At 36.6% G+C, this 13,241-nt stretch overlaps 1 long non-coding RNA gene across 2 annotated transcripts in view; it reads left to right on the forward strand.

Moving 5' to 3' along the window:
* Positions 1 to 13,241, forward strand: part of LOC145535868 (uncharacterized) — a 202,960-nt gene that overhangs the window by 26,677 nt on the left and 163,042 nt on the right. The window contains exons 3-5 of one of the 2 annotated variants that reach the window (XR_014075521.1): positions 1,159 to 1,285; positions 1,846 to 1,927; positions 3,772 to 3,811. This is a non-coding gene — a long non-coding RNA (uncharacterized LOC145535868). Of the gene's footprint in view, positions 1 to 1,158; positions 1,286 to 1,845; positions 1,928 to 3,771; positions 3,812 to 13,241 lie in introns of those variants that run through there. The other variant, XR_014075520.1, reaches the window with a different exon arrangement.

The following is a 13,241-nucleotide window of genomic DNA, read 5'->3' on the forward strand; positions in this document are numbered from 1 at the left end:
TCTCTTCACTTTTAAATTTATGCACATATTTATCCTTTCATGTGTTTTTCATTCTCTTCCATATTTCTTTTGTTTCCATGTAGAATAATTTTATTCCTACCTCAATTATTTCATTCTGCTTTTTTTTTTAAGAATAATGTACTGGTGACAGCATCTCTTACTTGCTGTTCATCTGACAATATCTTTATTTCACTTGCAATTTTGAAAAGTGTTTTCACTGTGTATGGAATTCAGGTTGGCCAGTATTTTATTTAATTTTAAACGTGTCATCCTTTTAATTTTCATTTCCACTGAGTAGCCAGTTGCCAAGTCATATTACTTTTACTTTGATTGTGATGTACTCTTTGCCCCCCAACCTGCTTTTAAGATTTTATATTTTGTCTTTGGTTTTTGTCAGTGTAATCTTGATATGTCTAGGTGTGATTTTTATTAATGAATCTTTATTGTGGTTTTTTTAAATTATTGAATCTGTGTGTTTCATCAGTTTTGAAAAATTCCCGACATCATCTCTGCAGATATTGTTTCTGTATCATTTTCTCTTTTTTGCTTATGGATCACAAATTACTGGTATGTTGGAACTTTTAATATGTCCAATATGTCTCTTATCCCCTTTTCTATATTTTACATCATTTTTATTTTCACTTTACACTGTTTAATTTATTGTTAAAGCCACCTATTTGAGATTTTAAGACGGTTATTTTTATATTCTACATTTTCTATTTTGGACATTTTCTATATACTCTATTTTTAATGGTAAAATTCTTAAACTATTATTTTCTGAACATATTACAGTCTCCTTCAAGGGGATGGTTCCTTGGAACCATTGGTATCTACCAAGAATATCAAAACACATGGTTGTACAAGTCCCATAGTCAACATTCCATATCCTGTGCTTCTCATCTGTGGATTCAACTAACTGCAAATCATGTTGACTGTATTTATTGAAAAAAAAAAAAGTCTCGGTTCAAGACCCTGTTGTTCAAGTGTCAATAGTAATCATATTCAAAAATTTCCTTGTCTACTAATTGCAAAATTTTTATTACCTATATGTTTGTTTCTAATATTTGATTTTCCCCCCTGTTTTGGGGCATCTCATCCTAATCCTTAGGATGTTTACTAATTATCATCAAATTTTGGAAATTTTGTTTAAAATTGTAGAGGCTCCAGATGACACTGTCTTCAATCAGAAATGGTTTAAACTTTCCTCTTTTGGACAGAATAATGCAAGCTGATTACCTTTATCCACTGAGAGACCAAGATGGCACAAGTCTAGGCTGTGATTTTGGTAAGGTTAAGATTCTACTTCTGAGTCATTTCTGTTCATAGGGCATAACCCTCCAGAGATTTCACCTAACAGCTTGTTGTTATCAGGGCTTCATGCCTTGGCAGGCCCTAACCTCTTACCTTTAGCTATTTATCACAGCAAGACTGCTGGAAACTCCATTGTTATTAGAAGATTTTAGCTTTATACCTTTACCTCCTGATATGTACAGCTGTGCAATTCAGCAAATGTTTTAAGGATAAAACTGGTCACATGTTTGGCTCTTCATGTCTCTAATTTTGTGACTCCAGTCTTGTGAGAGCATCAAAAACTATGCTACATTCTCTCCCTCCTCTCCTGCCTCTGCTTACAGGCATTTCTCCAGGATAAACTCAGATTATTAGCCTCTGGCCTATATTCAGAATTGACAAATTGGGAAAAGCAACTACATAAGATCTGCTCACCTCTGCAAGATTTTACTGTCTAAAATGTTTGCCCTTCTTCACCTTGTAGCTTCTACAGAGGTCTAACTTATTTAAGCTGATGATTTATGTTGTTTCTTCTTTTTAATCCTGCTTTTCTAGGTGTCCTTGGTAGTACTACTGGTCTATTAAAACATACTCCATCTCACCTGGGAAGTAGGAGTCTGCATCTTACTTTTTTGAGGTATTAGTAACATCTAACATGCTATAATATTCAGAACAGTCCTGTGACTTAGGTACTACTATTATTCCTCTTTTTCATATGGAAAAATGATGCGAAGAGAGGTTAAGTAAGTTCCCAAAGTCACACAGCTGGTAACATAGCCAGAATTTGAACTCAGGTAGCAAAGTCTGAGAGGCTTCCCAGGTGGCACTAGTGGTAAAGAACCCACCAGCCAGAGCAGGAGACATGAGACGTGGGTTTGATCCCTGGGTTGGGAAGATCCACTGGAGGAGGATATGGGAACCCACTCCAGTATTCTTGCCTGGAGAATCCCAGGGACAGAGGGAGCCTGGCAAGCTACAGTCCATAGGGTCGCAAAGAGTCAGACACGACTAAAACAACATTCACACACAGCCAAGTCTGAAGTCCATAGTCTTAACTGCAGTATTATTAAGAATATACATTTGAGATCCCGTAGGAAAGTGATGACATTGTATGCAAATAAATGAATTTACTGTAATTCATGTGCCACTTCTTTTGTGAATAGATATTTATATTGCCTTTGGTTTGCATTTGGTTTTTAACTGGCTTCATCTTTCTCATTGTTGTTGTTCGGTCACTAAGTCATGTCCGACTCTTTGCAACTCCATAGACTGCAGCATGCCAGGCTTCTCTGCCCTTCACTATCTCCCAGAATTTGTTCAAACTCACATCCATTGAATCGGTGATGCCATCCAACCATCTCATCTTCTGTCACCCCATTCTTGTCCTGCCTTCAATCTTTCCCAATATCAGGATCTTTTCCAATGAGTCATCTTTCTTAAGTTTTCCATTACAATGAGACTCAATGTACTTAGAAACTCAGAGTACTAAAGAAAAGAACTACTGATGTTGTCTTGAACACTTTAGTTATGATCATTTCCTATTCTCATAATTTCCCCACAGTTTGCAAGTAAGGTATGATTTAGCAATAGTAAAATCACTGTTTTGTTGTAACAAAGATACATATACTTTGATTTCCATATAATGTATATCAGTAGTGTAAATTCCTGGCAGTGGATCTTTTTGGTCAGTCAATATACACATTTAAAACTTTGGTATACATAGCTAAATTTTCCTCTAAAACTATCCCGCCACTTTATACTTTCTCTTAATTGTATGAGAAGTCGTATTTCCCACAATCTCACCAATACTCACTATAATTAAATTAAAAGTTTTTAATATGCATATAATTTAACTTTAAACAGGAATAAAAATTTAGTGATTGTATGCTTTCTTATCATTCCACCATTAAGATATTTGTTGAACCTCAGTAATTTGACTTTTCTAGTCTTATTGTGAATTAGCTTGAGAAAAATCATTAGATCATATTTCATGTTTACATATGGATTTCAAACATTCTTCTAAAATTCTTTTTTATTTCTAAGTCCCTGATGCTGGGAAAGATTGAGGGCAGAAGTAGAAAAGGTCTTCAGAAGGTAAGATGGCTGGTATCACTGAGGCAATGGACATGAACTTGGGCAAACTTCAGGAGATGGTGAGGGACAGGGAGGACTGGTGTGCTGCACTCCAGGGGATGGCAAAGAGTCGGACACAGCTGAGCAACTGGACAATAACAACAATAGATTCTTTATTATGTTATTGGGTTTCCTGATACATCATTTTACCATGATGTGTTTTAGTACTAGAAAGATATAATCAATCAATATTTAATATTTCTTTCTGAGAATTTCTCAAACATTTATTAATTTTTATCATATTCCATTTGACTGTAAATATGTATTCCATAAGAAATTGTTTTCTGTGGACAAATTTACTTGAGAAATACTGGGTTAAGCAATATCAAACTATTTCTTTCCTTTCAGAGCTTTTCAAGTGGTCATGTGCATTGTAAATCTCCAAGAGGTAGGTATGGTTTGTAGCATTTCTAAAACATATTTCACCAGAAAGAACTTTGTTTTTCTTTTTCAGAGAAGCTCATTGAATTAGTATTCTAGCAATTGTCCTGTATGTGGAAGAATTATGTACACATTGCAAATGCTAAGAGTGGCCAAAGAGGCCTAAGTGGAGATAATGGTCATCTATTTTTAGAGGAAATGTCTCCAGATAAGAACTTTTGGATAGGCTAATGATTATTGGCCATGTATTTATAGGAGCTGGTATCAACCAATCATGTGACTAAAACCATTTGAAACTATTGTACTTACCACATTTCAAAAAGCCTGCTTTCTAAAATTCTTTATGTGAATAACAAATCATCTCTGTTGAATGGTATCTCTATGTGATGTTTCTCAAATCTTCATGCAGTGTATAATTGATGTTTCAACTGATTCCAGAACCCAGAAAAAAGACATCAGCACTGAATTGCTATCTGTTATCACTTAGCTAAGAATATTTTCAGTGTAATTGATAAGAAGACAGTGATTTTACTCTTGGTAGATCACATCTTGTTTGCAAACAGTGGGGAAATTGTGAGAATAGGAAATGGTTATAATTTATAATGGAAGTTTTCAAGAGACCATCAGTAGTTCTTTTCTTTATTACTCTGTTTCTAAGCACATTAAGAATGAGTCTCATTGTAACCAAACGGTTATCTTCTAAACATATTTGATAATATTTAAAAAAAAATTAACAGTCTCAAACATGCATTCACTTATCTTCAATAATAATTGATATTATAACATTTTAATTTCAATGAAAGAATTTGGATGATCTTTTAATGGTGTGAAATCTAAAAATTTGGAATAGCTTACTATTTTTTTTTGCTTCTGCCTGAATAAACTGCCTTCATTCTCCTGCTGATCCATTGATGCTAAATATATTTGGTTTTGTCAAAATAAGAATGTTTATGTCCTTCCCCCACCCCAAATCATTTGTTGAAATCTTAATCCGCAAGGTGATGGTATTAAGACATGATTAGGTCCTGAGGGTGTAGCTCTCATGAATGGGATTAGTGCCCTTATAAAAAGAGGCTCCAGAGAGATTCTCAGCCTCTTCATGTGAGGACACAGCCAAAATATTCCACCATCTCTGAACTAACATATTATTCCCATCAGACATTGAATCTGCTAGTTTTTTGATCTTGGACTTCTAATCTCTAGAATTGTGAGAAATGCAAGTTTATTGTTTGTAGGCCATCCAGTTTATCTTTGCCAGAGCAGCTGAAGTAGACTAAGATGGAAAACTGGTACCAAGAGTGGTGTACTGCCGTGACAAATACCTAAAAATGTAAAAGTAGCTTTGGAAATGGGTATCAGTTAGAGGCTGAAAGAGTTTCAAAGTGTATGCTAAAAAAAGCCTACATTCCATGAAGGAACTGTCTAGGATGATTCTGGTGAGGGCTCAAGGAAGAGAGCTGTACAGAAAGCCTCGATCTTCTTAGAGAATACCTAAGAGGTCACAAAGAGAATGTTGGTAGAAATATGCAAAGTGGAGGCCATTCTGATGGGTCTCAGAGGAAAATGAAGAACGTATTGGAAATTGATTTACCACAGGTGGTAAACCTGGGTAGCACCATCTAGGTGCTGTCCTTGCCAGCCAGCAGAGTGCACAAGCCATGGGGGCATGGCTGCCTCCATGTTTCAAAAAATGCCCCAGAGATCTTCAGGGCCAAGGCAGAGAATGACAAAGGAGGTGGAGCCACCTGAGAAAGCCCCAACCAGGGCTATGCCCAGCTGAACAGTGGGGACAGGGCTACTTTCCTGGTTGAGCTGCATCCTGCAAACTCATCTTGGAGAAACCAGGCTCCAACGTGTCCAGAAAGTGAGACATCAAGCCTTGGCATATACTGTTATTTGCCCCATTAAGTTTTGGACTTATATTGGACCTGTTAATCCTTTTCTCTTTCCTATTATTCCATTTTGAAATTAGAATGTCTACCCTATGCCTGTACCACCATTGTATTTTGTAAGCCCATAACATCTTTGTTTTCACAGGTTCACAGCAGGGAAAGCAATTTGTCTCAGGATGAATCATATTTTGACTCTTATCCATTTCTATTTTAGAGGAAACTTAGATGAGACTTTGAACTTGGACTTTTGAGTTGATGTCATGTGAGGATATGAATTTGGGGGGACCAAGAGGCAGAATGCTATGGACTGAATGCATTTCCCAAAACTCATGTTAAAATCTAATGCCCCAAGTGATGGTATTCTGAGGTGGGGCCTTTGAGAGGTGCTTAGAGGTCATGACCTGGGTTTGATCCCTGGGTTGGGAAGATCCCCTGGAGAAGGGAAAGGCTACCCACTCCAGTATTCTGGCCTGGAGAATTCCATGGATTTTATAGTCCATGGGGTCTCAAAGAGTTGGACACGACTGAGTGACTTTCACTTTCTTTCACTTTCACTTTAGAGGTCATGAAAGTGGACCCCTCATGAATTATAAGAGATTAATGTCCTTACAAAAGTGGCCTAATAAAGCTCCCTTGCCCCTTCTGCTATGTGAGCTTATAGTGAAAATACAGATATAGGTGTCTATGAGAAAACTGACTTTCATCAGGCATTGAATCTGCTGGTGCCATGATCTTGAACTTCTCAGCCTCCAGAACTGTGAGAAATAAGAGTTTATTGTTTATAATCCATGCAGTTTATACTGGTTTTGTTATAAAAGCCAAAATGGACTAAGACAATTACTTTAGAAATATTTTTGACATCTCTAATTGTACACATAGCTCAGAATTGCATGTCTATGGCAAGAACATTAGACACTAGTAGGAAAGAGCTATTACTAGCTATGACCCATTTGTTAGGATTTTGTTTACAATTCCATCCAAATGGTTTCTCACTTCTTAGCTTAAGTATTCATACCTTGTAAATACATTCATTCTAAGAATAAAAACATTATTAAGGGAAGGTCCAAGCAAGGAAAGTAAGCCTACATACTTAATACAAACTAGTGAAATGTATATATACATTACCAACCAGCAGATAGTACTGGCTGTAATAAGATAAGAGAACTTCAGTTTAAACAAATCTTTATTATGGTTTACGATACACCACTGATTAATTTTCCTGTAGTTAAATAGTTCACTGTATGTTTACATTCATTCACATTTATGGCTAAATCCTGCCTAGTTCAGAATAACAATATACCTGAAGATTTTTGAACACTTGCTTGCTCAGTGTTATGTACTCATACAGAAGGAAATACAAAGATAGGGCAGAGGGAAAGTAAATACTTCTGCACTAAAATTAGACACTATAGCCTTGTTTCCTAAAGTAAACACTTGTAAATTTTTACTCTTTTTTTTTTTTCTAATCTGTCAGAATGTTTTAAACTATTTTCATGAGGCAGTAAAAACCTAATATATAGAAATGGCAATTAAATAAAGAACTCCCAGAAGGGGGAGCTCTCGTGCCCTGAGAAGACCGCAGAGCCCAAGAGGAAGAAGAAAGACTTCTCTTCTTTCCTGGCCCAGACTCAGTCAATAAAGAGCCACAGACTCTATTTACTCTAACCCTCCCAAACTTCCCTTTCTTTTCTACAGAAGGCTTCTCCCTTTTCCATGTGGGAAAGTTGCACATGGTTTGTCATTGTTTCAGATCCCAAATTGCAATTCTATGCTGATCCCAAATATGCCCATCATTGCTGGAGAAGAAGTAACTGACAATCTATTTGTTTCTGGTCAACTAGGCACACCTCAACTCTGATTCTAACTCCTTGTCGGCTTGAATATCTATTTGCCATCAGACCCCCTAGTTCATTTAGTAGTATTTTTAGTCAGATATTTGCTTGGCCTATGTACATATATGTCTCTAAGTAACAGAGGTGGACTTGAAAGCTTCAAGTGTGTGTGTGTGTGTATGTGTATGATAATCTGCACACAAATTTCAGAGTAACTCATGATTTCATGGATAAATAAAACCTTTGGAATATAGTTCCTCATGGAGTTACTTGATTTTCTTGCACCCACATGCTATTATTTTTAAAATATAGTCAATATTAACTCCTTTAAAAAATGTCCAAGGAATTAATATATATACAGAGTAGTTTAAGATACTATTTTAAGGTTTAGAAGATATTTGCTTACATGTCCATGAAGACAAACTGAGAATTGTTTTTCAAGTAAAACTTGCACCTAAATATATATACAATATAATTTGCCTTACTCTTTAAATACCTGTAACATCAGAAACTCTTTCACTGCTAGGCGACAAAGAAACAAAGGGAACAAAAAAACCACATTCTTAAGCAGCCTTGCTGAGAGGAAGTGTTCTGTCATTGTCTCTTGATCATCATTTTCATACAATTTTGGCTAAAACAAGGATAGGATTGCTCACTAATTACCAATGTCAGGACATAACAATTTGACCTAAGACTTAAGAAAAGGTTAAACTGAATAAAGGCAAAGTGCCATTTAAAACAGCAATAAATTGTAGTGGCAAGGAAAATGATTTGTTACACACTAAGATGAACATAAAGCATATTTTTTCTTCTGGAATTTGTAGCATTGATATAAGTAGCAATTTATAATGTTCGCTTGTCATCACAGTAGTGCTTAATAAATCTGAGAAATGAGGCTATATTTGAATTCAAGGTGCATAAGAGTTCTTCAATAAACTGACCTTCTTTTAAATGAAAGAAGTGCATTTGTATTGAAAAGCAATTATTAGAATTTAATTTTATCAGCAAGGAGGATTAATCACCTACTTAAAATGATAATTTTGGATAATGAAATTGCTAAGAAAAATTTTTCTTTTATAAAGTGCACTTCTTGATTTTATTATGATTTTAGTCAGGTGCTATTTTTCTAACTTTGCCAGGATGATTAATCATTATTCATAACTTTAGTGTTGTCATTATTATTTATTTATTGACTGTTGAGAAAAAACCCAATTCTACAAACTCTGGAGTTCAAACTCATATAGGCATATTTACCATTTTATTCCACATAATCCAGTTAAAATGAATAACATAAAGTGAAAAGTGAAATTTGAATATTAACTACATTCAGAATGCATCATTCATAGTTGAAAATAGGTTTATCACCAAAAATGCATATTTTTCATTACGAGAGGTTAATCCAATCTATTACACCTCTATTTGTGACCTAATTAAAATATGAAAGAGATATTTACCACAAGTAGCTATGCTGCTGCTGCTGATAAGTCGCTTCAGTCGTGTCCGACTCTCTGCGACCCCATAGACGGCAGCCCACCCGTCCCTGGGATTCTCCAGGCAAGAACACTGGAGTGGGTTGCCATTTCCTTCTCCAATGCATGAAAGTGAAAAGTGAAAGTGAAGTCGCTCAGTCGTGTCCGACTCTTCGCGACCCCATGGACTGCAGCCTACAGGCTCCTCCGTCCATGGGATTTTCCAGGCAAGAGTACTGGAGTGGGTTGCCATTGCCTTCTCCTACAAGTAGCTATAGGGGACATGAAAACTAAATTGTAAATAATACCCACTGGTGTTAACATTTTATTTTGATCACTTCTATTTTTGTGAAAAAAATATTTAATAATTAGATTTTTAAATAAAAATATAACCTTATTTTTGAATTTAACTTTTGTTGATAAATTTAAAATATGTACCATGTGGATACATATTATAATGTTGTTATGTAAAATAAGTCTTTGTAGAAGTTCATTTTTATTCAATTAATGCATACTTTATGCCTGTTAGATGATGATTCATTACTTCTTTGAATTTTGGTAATGGTCCTTAAAATTATCTTGCTAGCTGATACAACAAAGGTGAATAATATTTTAATATTAAGAGAAAGACAACTTTAAAACAATCTAACACAGCTTTGTATGATTGCTATGGTATCAGGTTAATATATAGACTTAGTAATAAATATGAACAAGGAACAGTATGAATTTGACAATAAAAAAACATTATTAGTAGTAATTATATTTTAGTGTTTTTATGAATATTACCAAACACATAAAAGCTACAAGGTTTCTGAGTATTTAAAACAAAATTCAGACTTCTTTACAGATTTTAAGCTACCTGATACATTTATGTGAAATTTAAATGTTTCTGGTATATTGTAGAAAAGGAAGCAATTGATTGTTAATAGATACAAAAAAATCCTCTCAATATTATCATTACCTCTAGAGTGACAGTGTTATCAAAATGTATAGTCTAAGGGCCAAAATGATTTTACAGAGTTTGTCTATTTGCAAACAAATTTATCAAATTTTTGATGAGAGAAGATGAAGAGAAATTTAAAACTGTATCACTAGTTGAAGCAAAAACTTGAAAAGGTGAAACAACCGTTGTTTAAAATCTGAAGAAGCATCCTATGGTTGAACGTTCATTCTCATGCTTGAATTCTCATTCAACATGCATGCAGCTATATATCAGATACAGTCTCTGCCTTCCTGCTTGCCAAAGATTCACGACCTTGCAAAGAAGCCCACCTGTAGACATACTTGCACTTTGGCTTTATACATGCTATTATGTTGTTCAGTTCAATTCACTTCAGTCACTCAGTCGTGTATGACTCTTTGTGACCCCATGAACCGCAGCATGCCAGGTCTCCCTGTCCATCACCAACTCCTGGAGTTTACCCAAACTCATGTCCATCAAGTCAGTGATGCCATCCAGCCATCTCATCCTCTGTCGTCCCCTTCTCCTCCTGACCTCAATCCTTCCCAGCATCAAGGTCTTTTCAAATGAGTCAGCTCTTCACATCAGGTGGCCAAAATACTGGAGATTCAGCTTTAACATCAGTCCTTCCAATGAACACCCAGGACTAATCTCCTTTAGGATGGACTGGTTGGATCTCCCTGCAGTCCAAGGGACTCTCAAGAGTCTTTTCCAACACCACAGTTCAAAAGCACCAATTCTTCTGCCCTCAGCCCTCTTTACAGTCCAACTCTCACATCCATACTTGCCCACTGGAAAAACCATAGCCTTGACTAGACGGACCATTGTTGACAAAGTAATGTCTTTTCTTTTTAATATGCTGTCTAGGCTGGTCATAACTTTCCTTCCAAGGAGTAAGCGTCTTTTAATTTCATGGCTGCAGTCACCATCTTCAGTGATTTTGGAGCCCCCCAAAATTAAGATAGCCACTGTTTCCCCATCTATTTGCCATGAAGTGATGGGACCAGATGCCATGATTTTAGTTTTCTGAATGTTGAGCTTTAAGCCAACTTTTTCACTCTCCTCTTTCACTTCCATCAAGAGGCTCTTTAGTTCTTCCTCACTTTCTGCCATAAGGGTGGTGGCATCTGCATATCTAAAGTTGTTGGTATTTCTCCCGGCAATCTTGATTCCAGCTTGCGCTTCCACCAGCCCAGCATTTCTCATGATGTACTCTGCATATAAGTTAAATAAGCAGGGTGACAATATACAGCCTTGACGTACTGCTTTTCCTATTTGGAACCAGTCTGTTGTTCCATGTCTAGTTCTAACTGTTGCTTTCTGACCTGCATACAGGTTTCTCAAGAGGCAGGTCACATGGTCTGGTATTCCCATCTCTTTAAGAATTTTCCACAGTTTATTGTGATCCACACAGTCAAAGGCTTTGGCATAGTCAATAAAGCAGAAATAGATGTTTTTCTGGAACTCTCTTGCTTTTTTGATGATCCACGGGATGTTGGCAATTTGATCTCTGCTTCCTCTGCCTTTTCTAAAACCAGCTTGAACATCTGGAAGTTCAAGGTTCACGTATTGCTGAAGCCGGGCTTGGAGAATTTTGAGCATTAGTCTACTAGCATCTGCGACGAGTGCAATTGTGCAGTAGTTTGAACATTCTTTGGCATTTCCTTTCTTTGGGACTGGAATGAAAACTGACCTTTTCCAGTCCTGTGGCCACTGCTGAGTTTTCCAAATTTGCTGGCATACTGAGTGAAGCACTTTCACAGCATCATCTTTGAGGATTTGAAATAGCTCAACTGGAATTCCATCACCTCCACTAGCTTTGTTCGTAGTGATACTTCCTAAAGCCCACTTGACTTCACATTCCAGGATGTCTGTCTCTAGGTGAGTGATCACATCATCGTGATTATCTGGGTTGTGAAGATCTATTTTGTACAGTTCTTCTGTGTATTCTTGCCACCTCTTAATATCGTCTGCTTCTGTTAGGTCCATACCATTTCTGTCCTTTATTGAGCCCATCTTTGCATGAAATGTTCCCTTGGTATCTCTTAATTTTCTTGAGGCAATCTCTTGTCTTTCTCATTCTATTGTTTTTCCTCTATTTATTTTCATTGATCGCTGAGGAAGGTTTTCTTATCTCTCCTTGCTATTCTTTGGAACTCTGCATTCAGATGGATATATCTTTCTTTTTCTCCTTTGCTTTTCATTTCGCTCCTTTTCATAGCTATTTGTAAGGCCTCCTCAGACGGCCATTTTTTTTCTTTGCATTTCTTTTTCTTGGGGATGGTCTTGATCCCTGTCTCCTGTGCAGTGTCACAAACCTCCGTCCATAGTTCATCAAGTACTCTGTCTATCAGATCTAGTCCCTTAAATCTATTTCTTACTTCCACTGTAAGGGATTTGATTTAGGTCATACCTGAATGGTTTTGTGGTTTTCCCCACTTTCTTCAATTTACGTCTGAATTTTGCAATAAGGAGTTCGTGACCTGAGCCACAGTCAGCTCCTGGTCTTGTTTTTGCTGACTGTATAGAGCTCCTCCATCTTTGGCTGCAAAGAATATAATCAATCTGATTTCAGTGTTGACCATCTGGTGATGTCCATGTGTGGAGTCTTCTCTTGTGTTGTTGGAAGAGGGTGTTTGCTATGACGAGTGTGTTCTCTTTGCAAAACTCTATTAGCCTTTGCCCTGCTTCATTCTGTGCTCCAAGGCCAAATTTCCGTGTTACTCCAGGTGTTTCTTGACTTCCTACTTTTGCATTCCAGCCCCCTATAATGAAAAAGGCATCTGTATTGGGTGTTATTTGTAAAAGGTCTTCTGGTCTTCATAGAACCATCCAACTTCAGCTTCTTCGGCATTACTGGTCAGGGCATAGACTTAGATTACCGTGATATTGAATGGATTGCCTTGGAAACAAACAGAGATCATTCTGTCATTTTTGAGATTGCATCCAAGTACTTCATTTTGTACTCTTTTGTTGACTATGATGGCTACTCCATTTCTTCTAAGGGATTCCTGCCCACAGTAGTAGATATAATGGTCATCTGAGTTAAATTCACCCATTCCAGTCCATCTTAGTTCGCTGATTCCTAGAGTGTCAACGTTCACTCTTTCCATCTCCTGTTTGACCACTTCCAATTTGCCTTGATTCATGGACCTAACATTCCAGGTTCCTATGCAATATTGCTCTTTACAGCATTGGACCTTACTTCTATCACTGTGGCTTTATAAGTGCTATTATGTTGGGTTTGTCAAAAATTTTGTTTAGGTTTTTCCATAAGATGTTA

The sequence above is a fragment of the Giraffa tippelskirchi genome, chromosome X (genome assembly GCF_054371585.1).
Source record: "Giraffa tippelskirchi isolate mGirTip1 chromosome X, T2T-mGirTip1v1.2.pri, whole genome shotgun sequence".
NCBI lineage: Eukaryota > Metazoa > Chordata > Mammalia > Artiodactyla > Giraffidae > Giraffa > Giraffa tippelskirchi.